At 43.5% G+C, this 17,457-nt stretch overlaps 1 protein-coding gene and 1 long non-coding RNA gene across 2 annotated transcripts in view; one reads left to right on the top strand and one right to left on the bottom strand.

Annotated features, from left to right (window-relative positions):
• The window catches only part of Slc14a2 (solute carrier family 14 member 2), a 438,498-nt gene that overhangs the window by 91,054 nt on the left and 329,987 nt on the right, over positions 1-17,457 (top strand). The gene's annotated exons all lie outside the window — the stretch shown is intronic.
• Positions 1-17,457, bottom strand: part of LOC115065517 — a 44,362-nt gene that overhangs the window by 1,191 nt on the left and 25,714 nt on the right. The gene's annotated exons all lie outside the window — the stretch shown is intronic.

Here is a 17,457-nt window from a genome sequence, read left to right as displayed (position 1 = left end):
TAAGGCAAGAGAATTGCTTGAGTTCAGACCAGCCTGATCAGAATAATGAGATATTAGCTCAGAAAATTAACCAAGACCTCCTTCCACAGTTCTGAGGTTCATGTATATTCCTTATTGTCTGCTCTCAGTACCTGCTTCAGTTGCTGATGAGCTATCTCCAAGGAAAGGACACAGTCAATATAGTGTCTACAGGATGGATCTGGTAATTTTGTGGCTTAGCAGCTGAAGTAAGCCAAGAACACTGAGGTTGGAAGAGAATGGCAAGTTTTACAGAAGGGGAGACATGAAGAAAGCCTTGGTCTCTATCCAGGCAATAACAGATACCTATAAGTCACAAGGCTGAGCACGTGAGAGCCTTGTAACTCTCCGTGGCCCTCTATGAGATGTAAGGAACCAACAAATCCAAGTGAGATGATCTTTTGGAAGCAGGCATAGCTGAAGGTCCCAAGATGGTAGCAATCTGGCTCACTGGATAGACCTTTACAGAAGACTGCCAGCCCGGTAATATGGGGATTGAGTTCCAATTCTTGTTCTGTCACTGACAAGCAGAACGGCTATAGGCAAATTTCTTCCATTTTCTGCACTTGGGTTTGTTTCCAAAATGAAAACTAAGGATAGGGTTTTTCTTGTTGAATGAGGAATTATATGTATAACAGTCTTTTCTCTCTGGTGAGTAATGCGTAGTAATTCTTTATTTTTGTTGATAGGAAAACTAAATTTTGTATGTAAGCACTATGAGAGATCATAAGATTTCAAGATTTTTCCTCTCCTAAAGAACTCTAATATCGCTGACCCTCCTGAAGGCTGCCTTCAGTATAGAAAAACAAAATAACAACAACAAAGAAAAACAGAATGGAAAAAAAAAGAACCCTCTGCTTTTTCCAAATGACAGCAGATTGATTTTCAATGAAAATGATGCTAATTGCTGGGTATTGACCCAAGATGAATTTCTCTTTGATGAACTATACGCTGCTTTTCTGAAAACCTAGCCAGATCATCTAAATACCAGGAAGTGTGGGGTAATGCAGCAAATTGGGGGGAAATGTGTATCAGAAAAATTATTGCTACAAAAATATTTTCAGTAAGTTTGTTCCCTTCATAAACAGTGCGAATGGAACGCCTGCGCAATCAGCCGAGTGCCCGCTCTTCGCTGTGAGCTAATTGCCCGTCTGGTTAGCGCAGAATTTAATTTGTGCTATTGTGCAGGCAAGGCTGAGAGCGTGAAATAAACAATGTGTGTTAATTTCACGTTTTCCAATCTACTTAGCCAAAGAGAGAGCTTGGGCTCCTCTCAGGCCTCAGCCTACCCCCTCCCAGAGCCTCTCCTCCTGGATCCTGGATCCTGGACACTAGTTGTGGAATGTGTGCTGATTCAGACGTGAGATATGTGTTCCAAAACTGAGGGCTCAGGATAGCTGCTGGCCCACACAGCTCTGCTGACCAAGGGGACATGAGGTGAATCCGACCCACCCTGTGCCTGAGATCATTCTTCCAGGGGACACCTGCTGTCCTTTTGGAGTCCCATGACTTGGGAGTGGCTTTCACCGGGGCAAATAGAGAACTCTCTGGCTGTCATCTACATTGAGGGTGCTCTTTGTGTAAGGGGTATCAGGAAGACAGAAATGGTGCTCACTTGTAAGAAGAGCTTTCGGAAAGATTGGGTCCCCATTCTCTCCCCACATTTGGCAATCCAAGGACTCCCAGGTAGCAGAGGCACTGGTAACACTGTGAGGAACTCCTCTTATAGTCTTGCTTAGGGCTGGATGGAAGGAAATCTCTAAGAGTCAACTGCTTAGAGTCACAAGGGCAATCATCAGTTTGACCTAAAGACCCCACTCCACTAATACCTTTTCTATAGCTAACTTGTCAGCAGAAACCTGAATCTGACTGTCTGCATTCAGATTCTCGATTTAGAGAGGTAATATTTTGCAAGCTACTTATTCTTCTCCGTTCCTGTTTCTGCACCTGTAAAATGGGATAAATGGCATAAAGCCCAAAGATTACTGAATTAAAGCAAATAAACTCAGACTCTACACCTGGAATATGCACGTTTTCTGTGAGCATTAGCTGTGATTACCATTATTATTAGGGTAGTCTAAATGTCTAATTTATTCTTATCATATAATTGTGTGTGTGTGTGTGTGTGTGTGTGTGTGTGTGTGTGTGTGTGTGTGTGTTTGGGGGGCAGGGATTCCTGTTGCTCAAGAAAGGGGATATTGTCTTCTCCCTCCCCCACTGACTTAATGTTTTTTCAACAATTCTGTATCATTGCAAAGCTGGAAAGAAAGTTTCCAGAAGTTCTCCTTTACTTGAAACAAAAATAAAAACAAAGACCAATCTAAGTGTGTTGATGCCTATTCCTGCAGTCACAGGAAGCCTGCCTGAGTTGTCTGTTTCCCCTGTGACCAGCTCAGACCTGATACCTGGTGCATGTTGAATGTGTTCTGACTCAATGCCTGACTCAGAGAAGACAGAAGGTCTTCAAGGCCCCATAGGCCAAAGAAACAAGTGAAAAGAAATCTCTCAGCCCTTTGATCACAGAATGACTAGAACTTTGCTTTTAGAGATAAGGTGTGCTCAGGGTAGTTTGACCATAGATGGCATTTCTTTTAGAGAAAGAGCAAAGTAGGTCATATCAATATATGACTACATACCTGTTATAGTATGCAACCACCTTACCCCGACCCAGGGAAACAGTTCTATGTGCTTTCAGTAAGACATCTGTAACTATTAGGCAAGTCCTAGTTAAGGTTCTAGACCCAATGTACAGAGAGATGTTCCTATCCTCAGAGAAGCCATAATTCCCAAAGACTGACCATGCCCATTATCAATCAACTTGCTGTTGAAATGTTGCCCCGCAGTTTGCAATGCCCTCTTTTTAAAGCTTATAGTATTGACCAGGACATTCAAGGGTAATGAAGGATTGAAGGATTTTTTTCCAAGATCATATAGCTAGAATCTGACCTTATGCCTTGATTTGAGAGTCTCTCTTCTCTCTACTATGTAGGTCTATCCTTCTATGAAATAAGGGATATTTGTTGTCCTGATAAACTCTAATTCATCCCCTCTTGACAATGACATAGAAAAAAAGGAAATATATTCTGTGGGGTACTAGGTGGGGATGTGTAAGCTGTAGATGGGATACACCAGAGTGCTTCTCCTCTGCTGCGTTGTCTGTTTGAAACTTGGAATCTAGAGGGAAGTAAGAGTGCTCCCGACAGAACACCTATTACACGTAGGAGTTATAGATGGAAGTCCAGAGCTGAGTGCAACCCAGTGTCTCATGGTACATCACAAGCTCAAGGAGAAATAATACGAATGTCCATGGTGGGGAGTAGGTACATGTGACAGCTACTGCCTGAGTCGCATGGAGTAGATGTGGCTTCAAATCTGAGAAGGGATCCAACTCTGCTAAGGGTGGGCTGGGATTAAGCACCCAATATTAAAAGCAAGTAAGAGGTGAGCCAGCAGCACGACTGACATCTAGCAGCTGGAGAGGCTATAAACACTGCTATACACACTGCTGAAGGTGGGAGGACTGCTGAAGGTGGGAGGACTGCTGAAGGTGGGAGGACTGGGGGGGGGGAAGAAGAGAAACCCATAGTGATCTCAGGGAGGAAGAATTCAAGTTCAGGGAGGCATGGGACAAAGGATTCTGGGTAGGAAGGGGCTCAAAATCAAAGGAAGCAAAAGAGAAAACACTCTGTAAAACTTGCCTTCAGGTGCAGACTAATTGGAAAGGTCATTTGCTTTGATGACAGGTCAACACTGACATCTGACATCCGAGAAGAGGGAAGTTTGTTGTTTAGTGCCCTGCAGAAGGAAGGAGTTATAGGAAGGGGCCCTGTGATGTCATAGCTATCAGAATTGTCTCCATAGTCATAACCATGAATAGAATTGTCCCAAGGATTAGCAGAGTCACCCACACTATGGGAAGAATGGATCAGGAGCACACTACAGGCAGAATAGCAGTAACCATCATATCACAGCGACGGTCACACTCACCTTTGCTTTCACTTTAGATTCCCCAAATTTCCCCATTCTCCAAACCATCAAGGCCACTATTCCACAAAAGAGACCCAGCAGTGGCCACTAATCTCTGCATACTCTTTCTTCCCAGTGCCCAGCTCTACAGAACTCCTAATGAAGGAGAGTTTGCCCACACATAGGCCGTAAAGGAAACAGAGGTTTTCTTGTGAAGCAGCCACTTCTCTGATTACTGGTGGCAAAGGTGAAACACAAAGGAAGTTAAGGCATCTGTATGCAGGCACAACTGATCCGAAAGCCTGAGCTCTCTGAGCTAGCGCATTGTAATACTACTTAGAGCACTGGCTGATGGCATGCACTGTTCTCTGCCTTAGACAATCATTTTCTTTGTTTGGATCTGTCCAAATATAAAGGACCATAAGATATACAGCGATCTGGATAGCTAGGGCATTAAACTAGATGTTAGAACTCAGGGCACATGTAGACACTGTATCATAAAGCAAGGGGTAATTACTGAGCATCTAGCATGTTTGAAGCAGGTTACTAATACTATGAAGACATCAAGAAAGATCATCATCTCTCTAGCTCATGTGTGAGTTAGTTCTTAAGCAAGTATATTTTACAGAGTAAAACATTCAGAAAAAAAAAATCCTATATGCTATGAGAGAGAATAACAGGGGTACCTATTACAGACAGGAAGGTCAGAGAAACCCCTTCCAGATGTCATTACAGCTGAGATTTCAGAGATGAGCAGGGGCTAGCCACATGTAAGGAGGGTGAAACCTAGGGAGGGAAGATTTCTCATCAGAGCCCTAAAATGGGAAGAAGATGGGGACTTAGAGAAACACACACCTAGCCAAGACAGCCAGCTGGATGCTTCCAACACTTCCTGTTTGGGAAGGGGGAGTACTGGAGCCTCTGCTACCCACCCTCTGAATGCCCTGGGCTGAGCAGATGGCTCCCCTTCTGCCTCCACCCCTGCTTTATTGTTAATGGCTTTATCCTCAGCTGCAGTGTGAGCTGTCTCTTGCTCTGCCCATTTTCTCCTTTTGATCATGGTGGGGGCTCCTGGACCTCATGGGCAGTATGGCTCTGGTTCATCTCCTTGTCTAAGCCCCAGGTCCAGAATGGCTTTCATTCGGGTCTCCTCCTCCCCAGCCTCCAACGGAGCTAGGACCTGGGAAAGACTAAATTGTATACATTATTTCCTTTTTGATTAGGTGAATAAGTAACTTGATTGAGACGCATCTCTTTAGAGGGCGCTGCTGGCAGACTTCCAGGAACGGGAGGCAGCTGGCTCTGAACACAGAGGGGACAGCAACAAAGGCCTCAGGGACAGACACATGGCTGAGAGGCTTGGGATGCAGCCCAGCAGACTCTGGAGGACACTGGCCAGAACCACGGAGGGAAGGAGCTTTCTCCCTTTTCTGGCTATGAGAGGGAAGGCTGTGGTCGGGGAGTCATTCTCAGAACTGGATCTGAACTGAACCGTTCCAGCTCTTGTCCTCCAGTGGGACAAGCTTCACCTGGAGGGAATCGACCTAGTCATAGGAAACAGACCAGTATTATAAGGCCCAAGCAAGAGGTTGTTAGGAATAGTTCTCCAATGCAATACCTGTCATTTAAAGAAATGCATTTGAAAATAGTTCCACGTGACATGCATTTGCTGACCTTTATTCCAGACTCCTCTTCCTCACCCCAAATTTAATATGTAAATCTTAGCATGATTCTTTACAGTTTACAAGAGTTATACCCCTGTCCACTACCACAGCTGGCCACAGTGGCCCCTCCCTACTCAGATTTTGGCAATAATGACCCAGGATACTCTCCAGCATGGGACAATTTCAGTGCATGCAGAAAGGATCCTGAGGGATCTTAAGTGATTCACATACAAGCCCCACACCGAGCCTCTAAACGTGAGAATCCTTATTCTGGAGGTTTGTGGGGTAAGTTGTTTCCTGCCTCTTGGTGTAAAAGTCAAGATTTAAGACATCTGGAATAGGCCTTTTAGTAAATAGTCCTTTCACTCTTTGCTTGATGGTTACTGATCTATAACTAAAGAACTATTCCTTTGAGTTAAGTTATGATGAATGACTTCAGGGTTAAACCATCCCTAAGAAGGAAAACATTTTAATCCAATTTGTCATTAACCCTTCGTTTGGGTAGAAAGTCGCTCATGACTACCCTTTGAGAATAGTCTGTGGAGGCTAAAGAGAGGAAGACGAGGCGAGATGTGGACATGAAACAATCAGAGGTCATTTATGTGTCACATTCTAGTCCCAGGAGAGTCCTGGAGCTATCACATATGGCTTCCTATCGCAGCTTCAATTCCTCAAAGTTCTTTTCTGATCTAACAGCTTCCTATGCCTCAAGAGGGAGTCAGGGGGATGATTCTGTGCTTGGAGAATGCCATCCAGGAGAGCCTCTGAGATTCTGAGTATCTGTGCTTGATGGATAGAAGGAAGGTTAGCATAGTCCACTGATGGCTCCAGTCTGTGGGATTTAGCTTCCAGACTCCTAGACAGAAGCTGTGTTTAGGTCCTCCTTGGGTAGGGTTGGTATTCAGCACTCAGTAGCATGCTTGCTTCTAAGAAATCCTCACTGCATATATGAAAAGGCAGCAGAGCACAGAGCCAGCTTCTCAGCCACACTGAGCTCAGGGTGATGAAGACGCTGAGAAAGGGAGCCAAGGGTCTAACCTTGGCTGCAGAGATACTTCTGGTGAACATTCTTCACTTCTGCCAGGCCAATCCCCATGAGAGGAAGTCCCAGCATCCATAAGAGCGTGGCTACCTGAGACCCTGACGACTAGTCTCTACCTATGTCCCAGCTCTATAGTCCTCTCCTGGTGCATGAACCTCACGCTTCAAGGTACAAGCCAAAGATGGTCTCCTGTGATGGAAAAGAAAATCTATGGCAGCAGAAAAACCAGGATCACTACCATTTTCTCCATCAAGCTGATGCCTAGCATGTATCAGTCACCTAGGAAGTATCCAGTAAATACTGTTGAGTAAATAAATAAGTCATCTAGCTTCTGAAGACCAATTCTTGCCTGGATAGACTTTTCCTTGTCTCTTGTAATTCAGCAAACATCTTCAGTGTCCTGTCCCTCGGATAGAACACTTAATCTATAGTTCCCATAGCTCATGATGGCATGGTACTCTGCTCACTTCAATCACTGTATGGGGACATTATTGCAGATTGATTATCAAGAAGGATAACTGGTTTTTGGTTTTCTTTTCTTTTCTTTTTTTTTTTTTTAAGCAGTTTCTGTTTTCTACTCTACTGTAGTAGAAATAGTATCAACATTATCAACAACTAATAATATTTTTTTCTATTAGTGATTTGAGGGAATGAAAGCTTACCTTACTGTAGGATATAAGAGTTAGGTGGCCAAACTCTTCATTAAATCTGCATGACACCTCAGGCAGATTCACTGAAGTTACCTTCTTTGTGTTCCTGTTTTATAATTATGGCAAAAGTATTTAAATTGCTCTGACAAGTACAGACTTCTGAATGTTTGCAAAGTATCATATGTTTTATCTTGTTTTTTGGCACCGCAGCATAATTAGTGTAGTGAAATCACTCTGAAGGACTCTGAACTAGATGATGTCTGATCCTTGGCATTTGCAAAAGCTTGAGTTCAAAGCTTTGTACCCTTTGACCTCTGTGCAGGATGGCTGCTTGAAGGTGGAGCCAAAGATTTTCATGTACCATAATCAGATGAATCATAAAACACAAAGTCATTCACATAGGATGATAGGAAAGAAAACAAGCCAAGGGGATTCACTCATCCTTCAAAAATTAGACTGCCCGAGGGGACAGTTTCTAACACTCATGGTGGTCGAAGTTTGGGTTGTGTAATTTTGACAGAAACATCTTATTTTTCCCCTAAGTCACTGATCAGGGGTGCTGAGCCCCTTCCTTGAATTTAACAGACAGACATTGCCATGTGAGCTGGAGTCTGGGTGCTAGACCTTTTCATTCTGAAAGGAATTATACGAGGGTCAAGTTTTGACTTTTAGTTGGGTCCTAATGAAGGAATGCAGCTTAAGGTCTTTTGGCTGCCATGTTTCATGGATTTCCATAATAATATATAGTGAGAAATCTGGTTTATTCCACTACTTTTGAAACATGAGGCTTACAGAGGTACAGCAACTGGCCCAGGGAGTCCCAAAAAAATTCATTAGCAAGATATGTGGCTACATCACTCACTCCCTGCTGCTTTCCCATCTGAAAGTGCCTTTGAACTTTTGACGACAGCATCTGAATACAAGTTGCATCATCAGTTTCTTGGGCTCAAACTGAGTGGAAAGCCTATGATTTCATGTGGAAAGAATTCTGGGCAAGAAGACAGTGAACCAAGGTTCTAATTGCAGCCCTTGTGAGAGAATTGCTTCCACATTCTGGCCTGTTTCCTAATGTTTACTTCAGAGGCTTGGTTGGGGAAAGTTCTATCTGCTCCAAGGACCAACTCTATCCAAATCACCTGGGTCTGTGCCTACTTAGGCATATCCTTGGACTTTCTGAAGACTTTTTGAATTGGAGTATGATGACATGGGCTGAGGAAACCACCCCCAGAGACAAGCTCACCCACCAGGGGATGGTTGTATGTTCCAAAGTGCAACAACCACAACCAGAGGGTAAGGTTGACTGCTAGACTGCTGCACAGAGAGACCATTTACCATCCTCCATTGTTATGAATATAATTAATAAAAATTGCACAGTGAGCAACCACTAGGAACAGAATCTCAGGCTCATCACCTGTGTTTTTCATCCATCACCTAACGAGGGTGCATTTTAGTTCATTCTACCGGGCACTGTAGTTGTAAACTCATCCTAAAGTTCCCTTGAGTCAGAAGTCCCTAATAGTGAACCAAGAAGAGAATAAAGTCTCTTGCTCCTATATGAGGGGAGAGGTAGTGGAGAGGGAGGGAGGGAGGAGAGAGAGAGAGAGAGAGAGAGAGAGAGAGAGAGAGAGAGAGAGAGAGAGAGAATAAACAGCAGTCCTAGAATTATCCCCCAGCATTGCTCTATTATAGAGAAGAGCTGACACAGCAGAGTCCGAGGGATGCTGTGTGTCTGCAGTGTGCTAATCACAGAGGCAGGCAGGCTAAATGCAAAGAGAACATTTGCACAAACAGCACCTGTACTGAGCACTCATGTGCTATTTTTAGCTCTTCTGTGAAGAGCAAAGGGACATTTGGAAAGTCTCCCGGGGGGGGGGGGAGGGAGGAGGGGTGCAATTGGTCCGAAGATGGGGATGTGAGGATACAGTCCATATGTCTGACTCTAATGCCCTATCAACCAAGTCATTACAACCTTGAAGAGTCTTTTATTTGGGGTTTGTTTTGGTATTGGTTGAGGAAAGAGTGCTGACATAGAGGTGCAGGAACTGAGCACTAAGCAAAGTGGTTCTTAACAGTCAGTGGAATCTTTGATTGCAGAACACATACTTAAAAGTTTACAGGATTTTGATTGTAGAAAACAGAAATAAGATTTGTTCCTTGGGGCTTATTTTTGAGAGCCTAAACTAGAAATAAATGACAATATTTTTATTTCCTTTATTCTCTCCAGATGCTTTGCATCATGTCCTAGTTGGGAATGTCACCGTTACATTCATGGATACAGTAAATCATGAGTTTTAGTGTTGGATATGTGTTGTTAGGTTAGAATGGTTACAGCCTAGAACTTGGAAGTCTTGATGGGTCTAGAAATAATACAGACACATAATACCAGATTTTAGTTTCAAGAAAGGAATAATCTAAAGTCTTTAGGAAAAGTTCTTAATGGTAGTTCCATAGACATATTCATCACACATTCAGGAAAAAAAAAAAGTGGTTTCTATAGCATGCTGACACCTGGAGTTTTTCATCAAAATTAGCACAATCAATTTTATAAATGTTACAATGTCTTAGTTAGGATTTCCATTGCTGTGAAGAGACACCATAACCAAGGCAATCTTATTAAAGACAACATTTAATCGGGGCTAACTTATCGCTTCAGAGGTTCAGCCCGTTATCATCAAGGCAGGAAGCATGACAGCATGCAGGCAGGCACGGTGCAGGAGCAGCTGAGAGTGCTCCATCTTGTCCCAAAAGCAAACAAGAGAAGACTGTCTGTCTCCCAGGTACCTAGGAGGGTCTCAAGGCCTTCCCCCACAGTGACACACTTCTTCCAACAGGGCCACACCCACTCCAGCAAGGCCACAGCTCCTAACAGTACCACTCCCTGAGCCAAGCATATCTAAACCATCACATACAGTTTGATATTTCAGCTAGACTCATAATACATCAAGCCATTTTCTGATCTATGCACCTAGCAATTAGGAAGCTGTTGTTGCTGCTGCTACCACTGTTACCACCACTCCTCCTCCTCCTCCTCCTCCTCCTCCTCCTCCTCCTCTTCCTCTTCCTCCCTCTTCTCATTTGCCACACAAGGAATGTTAGTTTGAATTGTAATGACATATCTAATCAATCACATATGAGCAAGAGTTCTTTCCACTGTTCTAATTTCCACAGCTGTCTCTATAGACAATTGGCACAGAACCTGCTCATGTCACTGTCAGGTTTCTGTATTGTAACAGAGAACCTGTGGCTTTTAGAACTAGAAGAATCTTCAGTGCCTTTTCCCATACCAGTTTTGTCTACCAGGTCTCTCCCCTGGGTCAAACACTGTCCTTTAGGGTCTCGATCTCAGCCAGCTGCTACACTCCTTCCTACTATGCTTGCCCATAAAGATTTAATAAGTTTGGTCAGGGAAAAGAGAAGAGGTGAGGGAACGGAGATTAATCACTTCAGCCTAAATCCATCTACTTTTCCCTCTCTGCTTCTGACTGTTGTGGTTCTTTCAAATTCTGCTTTTTATTAGTTTGAACCCTATACAATTTTCATTTTTTTTGTGAATCTAAACAGTCAAGTATTATCAACTTAATAAGGTTCAACCTAACAGCCTGGAATTGATGTAATCTGCAGCTTGAAATGCACTGTAGCACCCCAGTTCTTTCGATGCAGCTACCCACATTAATTAAAGTTCTTGTTTCAATGGGCTAGTTTGCCAAGGCTAGTCCAAATACCACAGTGTAGTTTGACCCCTGTGCTCAACCACCACCACCACCCAAAATGCATTGTGGTTTTTGAAGCTTTGGCACTAGGGAACATTGAGAAACAATGGGCTTTTCTCTCGTTCAGTAGCTCATTCAGAGATGGGTGTTGCCCTAAACACTATGTAATCGGCATGCAAGGGGGGGGGGGGAGAGGATCAAGCTTAATGGCGATGGCAAAAGGGCAAATGATAAAAAATGGAGCACAGTGCAATTTGAAAGCACAAGAGACACTGTGTTTAGCGGGTTAACTGGTATATTTCTGTGACAAAGGTAGACATCTCTCCCAAACGTTTGAGATGCTCAATAATTAGCTGATGGGTCCAAAAACATCATTTTTAAGGATCCGAGCAGAGGAACCATTGTGCTGGTGACAGGATGCCCCGTCTCTAGTCTATTTTCAAGCTACGTCTCAGAAAAAGATAGGGAGTCCTTGGTGCAAAACAAACTCCGATCCAAGACTTTCTGGTCTTTTCGATCTTTGATTCACTAGGTCTCCAACAATCATATTAATCCGAGGTTTGCATTTCTAAGTTCCTCATTCTTTGTTCTTTCCCCAAGGACTCTAAAAGTGACCAAGATGAGAAATTAGGAAAGTTGGAACCTTTGCCCTCCATCCTGGCTTCACCTCATTATGTCACACCCTGCCAGCTTGTGCAGGGCACCAATCAGCTCCCCTTCCCTGAGGGCTGTTATCCCAAGAAATTCCAGCAAGCCCTGGAACAAAGACTGGCAGAAAATAAAATTCCCTGTCTGGACTGAGCATCATAGAGATTAGCCAGCGAAGGTTGTGAAAGTTGTTTTGAAATGCTGCGAATATTTTATCTCCTGACCCTCACCTCCGCGGCATCCCTCCACCAAACCGCTTCACACAGCATCCTTACAAACGGAAGCGTGACCTTTAGATTGAGCCGTTCTCTGTCGCAATGCGCTGGAATATGTTTCAACATGGTAACTTGAGATCTATTTACTAAACTGTTTGGCACACTCAGCATGTCCTGAGGGAATTGTTGGCAGGACCTGCCGTGTGTTTTTCACTCCTCCGTGATGCATTACCAGACATAAGGTCATCTCAGTCTAGCAGAGATGGGTGCTGCACAGGGCTCATTACCTCGCAGCAAGCCAGCCAGATGAGGCCGTGGGATGTTTTCTCTTCATCATTCAAGCTTGAAAGGAAATTGTCAGCCTCCACTTGCTCTTGAAACAATGAAAATTTAGGTGACAGTGCTCTCATTAGCTCTGTGGAAATGAAGGATTCTAGGCAAAGATTTCCCTCCTCCCACTCCCCAGGGTTCTTTGCAGCACACTAACAACTCTACCCCAACCCCCAACCCCCAACCCCCAACCCCCAATGCCAAACTTGTAACCATGCCATAGCATTGGCCTTAGCCTTTGAGGAAGTGAGCAACACACTTCTTTAGGAAGAGGTTTTTGTGATACAAAGAGGTTTTTGTGAGCTGGGAAAATGGGTACGATTGAGATGCTTCCTGGCTCCTCTGTGCTAGAAATAGGTACACTTACATACTGTTCATTTCTACCTTAAAAGCATTCATGTTATCATCAAGCAAGGGCTTCATTAGGCTGGTAAATACTCTCCCCAGGAGAAATGCAAGGTAAAGCATCAAATATATACCCTATGCCTTACACTTGCATTGCCTCTTCTAATCTAGAAAAGCTTGGTGAGTACTTGGTGAACCAAACGGATAACACACAGAGTTAAGGAAGAGCAGGTAATTTCTCACGTTTGTCTAGCAATCTATTCTATGACACACTCATGCATTTCTCACTTGGCCCTGGAACAGTCATGTTTAATTGTCAGGACCAGTATTTGGGCTCTGAGGTTCTAGTTTTGTTGTTGTTGTTTGTTTTGTTGAATAGTTTTTCACATGGCAGTCAATATCAGATAATACTGAAGGATTCATTAAATAATCATCTAGAAACACCATGACTTTTATTGAAAACACATCCCTGAGTGTTAAAATTTCAGAAAAATTAGTGATTCAAATGAGTGTTTTAGTCTCTGCATTTTATAAGAGCTTCAAAGCAGTGGGGCTAAAAAGCCAGCTAATCTGCAGTTCTGGTGAGTGGGGGCTGGGTAGGACCATGCACGGCTTTATGAAGGGAACTGGCTTTGAAACCTAGGGTCCGGCTATCCTCTACCACCTTGTTACAGTTCCTACTGCATCCCATGGATATAAGATCCTATGCAGTAATTAGCGCTGCGACTATGGCTTACATATATTTGTAGAAAATGCTGAATTTGTAGAAAATTCAGTATCTTATCTGCACTGTTCTAGGTTGAAGTTGATGTTTAAATGTGGTGGAATTGACCAGAGCAAAATGTGATGAATAGGACAGGCAAGCCCCAAAGCCTCTTGATACATAGGGTGCTTTTACACTTCCTCGACATTTATATTTTTTTAAGAAAAAAAAAAAAAACTTTCAAGATTGTGCCATTGATTTTAAATCCATATTTTGCTTCCTTTTAGTCAGAAGGGAAGATAATGATGAGAGGTGCTCTATCTAAAAGTGGAAGAAAGTCTCCAGACATCAGTCATTGGTTCTAGGCAGTGACTCAAATACAGGCTTCTCCCTATCTCAAGATTTGGCTCAGATGCTCAACAGTGATCTTGCAGATACCTCCATTTTTGTTGTTTGTTTGGGACACTGGGATTGAACCTATGGCCTTGAACATGGTAAATGTATGATGTGTTTAGACAGGGTTCTCTAGAGGATCAGAACTGATAGAAAACACACACACACACACACACACACACACACACACACGGCCAGTTCCAGGAACGTCCTATACCAGTCCCTGGCCAGGGTTCCAGAAGCTCCATGAAGATCTCATATCTGAGTGAATTTGCCAGTTTGGATGTCAGCAAAGGTTTTTGCATGACTGTGGAGCTCTGACTTTCCTTCCAGGAGGCAGGGAGGGCCTGGAACAGCAGAGCTTAGTTTCTCTCTTCTCTCTGCCTAGACTTATCTCTTTTGATCCAGTGACACCCGTATTTAATGGACTTGGTGGTCGTTCAGTCTCTAAGAGAAAGAATGTGGGATTGCTCATTTCTCTTCTTAATAGAACAGATTCTATCCGACATTCCCTTGATTTGAGTATGGCTCTAACACCACAGTTTTCTGTTTTAAGCTTTTTGACCTACTTGGTGGCAGCCATAATGTGATTAATGCATTTCTCTAACTTCCAAAGAATGTCCACTTGGCTTTACTTTTCTGTTTAATTGGATCTGAAATACAGCCCAGATTTTTTTTATTATTATTATGGTGAAATATACATAACAAAATTTACCTCTCTAACCATTTTAAAGCTACAAATCAGTGGCAATAAGTTCATTCATGATATTGTACAACCATCACTGATACCTGCCGCCACAATTTCTATTTTACCAAATAGAAGTCAGTGAATAACCGCCGTTCCCATGGTCTTCCATTTCTTTCTCCACTGCCCACCAGCAGCCCCTACTGTGCTTTCTGGTTCTGTGAGTCTGAATTTTTCAGATCCATGAAATAAGTACAATTATACAATGTTTGTTCTTTTGCATCTAGCGTAAGGTCCGCTGGCGTTTTTCTGTTTATGTCATAGGCTGGTCCCTTTTGTCTTGTCACTGTTGGGATGTGATGTCGTGGTGTAGTGTGAAGGAAGGAGATAATGGAGATCAATGAGTTTACAGGAAGGAGGCTTTGGGAACTACGGGAATATTAGGTCCACAGCTTTTCAGAACTAAACCCAGGACACTACTGGGCAGACACCATGTTTATATATTCATAGCTGAAGATAAAGATAGTGTCAAAGTTGGACGACTGTAGTCTCTAAAACTGTCTTGATGATGAGAAAAAACTGGGAAAGGAAAAGGGTGTAGCTGCATCAGATCCCCTCTTTTCTGATACAGAGGTCATCAAACTCTTTCCTGTCATCACTTTCCTGTGTCTTCGCAGGCATGACTGGTTGCTTTTTAACTCCTCATCCCTCCATGGAAACATCTGCCTTTGCTTTCTCATGCTGTTTGTCTGCATAGCAGGAAGGGTGTGTGGCCATGGAGACCTCAGGAAAAGCAGCAGAGGGGACGCAGCTTGTGGCTAGTGTGAGAGGACTTTGTCATCTCCCAGCCTGTGCAAGTCCTCTATCCTGCTACTGCTAAACATCAACCCCAGCGCCAGAGGCAAGAATGAAGGAGGAAGCCTTGACCGGCTGCAGGGATGAAAGCAAGGCGCTCACCAGGAGCTTATGGGCTGTTGCAGCTGCTCTCCGGCTAAGACAAGGGACCGGGGCATTGAGATTTGTCAAGTCCTGGTACCTCCTTTAGGGACCAAGTAAAGTTTCTGAACAGGTACTTGGGCAGCATGAAGTTGGAAGCATAACAAAAGCATTAAACCTGTGATCAGCCTGAGAGGGGAAAAAAATCCCCCCTGAAACTCCTAACTTGTGGATTTCATGTTACATAAGAACACTTAACATTACGGATGGGAGCTACTAAGAACTGGTGGAAAATTGGGGGAGGGGGCCAAATGATTTTTTATGGAAAGCAAAGGAATTATGAAAAGCACATGGCAAGCCTTGTTATTTTTTCTTATAATATGTTCCAAACCCAAACAAACTCAAAAAAAAAAAAAAAAAAAAAAAGTACACGCACAAACCTTAAACCATTTTGCAAATCCCACCCTAGATTTCACATTTCTCCAGTGAGGCTCACATTCCTTTATTCGGATTCCAAAAGTAGAGATAATTTGTTCCAGATGTTTCCCAAGTCGACCAGAAGAAGGGCCTAATGATTTTTCCAGAGCTGGGGAAACTGTGAAATCCTCAGTACTCTAATGGAGAATTCAGAGAGAAAGGAAAAGCAAGCGAGAGGAGAGGGGGAGGGGAGGGGAGGGTTGATCTATTTGTTTACATTGTTACAGCCATGGCTCCCGGACAAGGTCTGCAGAGGGAGGCATGTGGATTGCCAATGTCTTGTTTCCTTTGCCAAGGTGGCATTCACTTTGTTATGAAGCAGATTGTGATGGGGGAAAAAATGGCCATAAATACATGTTGCAAGATGGGTGAGGGAGCTGATTTCAAAGAGACTTGACTTGGGGTCCCTGGGAACCGATGAGCAGGCATGAGTATCAGCTGCTGCAACCAAACCTCTGTCATAGGCCCCTCCTCCCTTGCCAATGTTCACAAAGTCATCAGTTTCTGTTTTATTATTCCTTCTGCTAAAGGCATAGGCTTCATCCCAATGATGTTTCCACTAAGAAGAATGCTTGTGCTCTGGGTGCCAGAGCTGGAGTAGGACATCAGGGGCAGCCTCTAGGGACGGACAATGCTCATAGAACTGGCGGGAAAAGGGTCTTGAATTTTTTTCCAAATTATTGCATTCGGCTTCTTCCAGGCTGAGACGTTTACCCACTCATTTAAAACATACATATCTTGTGTTCACTGTGAGAGGCTATGTTCCTGCAGCCCTAGAAGAAGACCTTCCTCTTCTGTGTAACTCCCACAGTACTTGATCAACAATAAATGTTTATTTAGTCAGGAAAAAAAAAAACCATAGGCTAGGACATGCAATATTCTTTAGCTAATTAAGTTTTCAGGCTGCTATTTAAAAAACCAAATTCAACTACAGAATAGTCATTTTAAAGCACAAGGCATTATTGTTCCTGATTATAGTAACCTACAATACACATTAGTATTGTCCTCCTTACAATGCCCATCCCTTATCAAAGTTATACTGTGAGCTGTATATAGTGGTGAGCGACTTACTTGGTATAATAGTTAGCTATGGCTGACAACTCGTCACAAGCTAAAGCCACCTGGGAAGAGGGGACCTCAACTGAAAAATTGCAGAGATCAGTTTGTCCTGTGGCGATGCCTGTGAGGCATTTTCTTTGTTCCTAATTGTTTTAGGTGGGTTATCCCACTGTGGGCAGTACCATCCCTAGGCTGAAGAGCCTTGGCTATATAAGAAAGGTGATTGAGCAACCCAGAGGGAGCAGCAAGCCAGCAAACAGCATTCCTCTATGGTCTGTTGCAGTTTCTGGCTTGGCTTCCTTGATGATAGACAGTAGCCTGTGAGCCAAATACAACCTTTTCCTCCCTCAAGTCGCTTGCGGTCAGCATTTTGTCACACAGCAACAGGGAAGCAAAGAGGAACAACCGTACACGTAATGTTCCCTCATCTCGAAAGCAATTCTGCAAAGAGAAAAGTGTGATCTCATGCTGCGAATGAACAAACTGAGGTTCGAAGAATTGTCACTTTGGATTTCTGGGACGAAATGTGAGTCAGAGCAGCTCAGCTTATGAGTCCTGGTGCATGAGCTGAGATCACTACACACACAGGGCTGGTACTAGTTTGTTCAGTGATGCC

Source organism: Mus pahari, chromosome 15 (assembly GCF_900095145.1).
Source record: "Mus pahari chromosome 15, PAHARI_EIJ_v1.1, whole genome shotgun sequence".
Lineage (NCBI taxonomy): Eukaryota > Metazoa > Chordata > Mammalia > Rodentia > Muridae > Mus > Mus pahari.
This window is presented reverse-complemented; position numbering and strand designations above follow the sequence as displayed.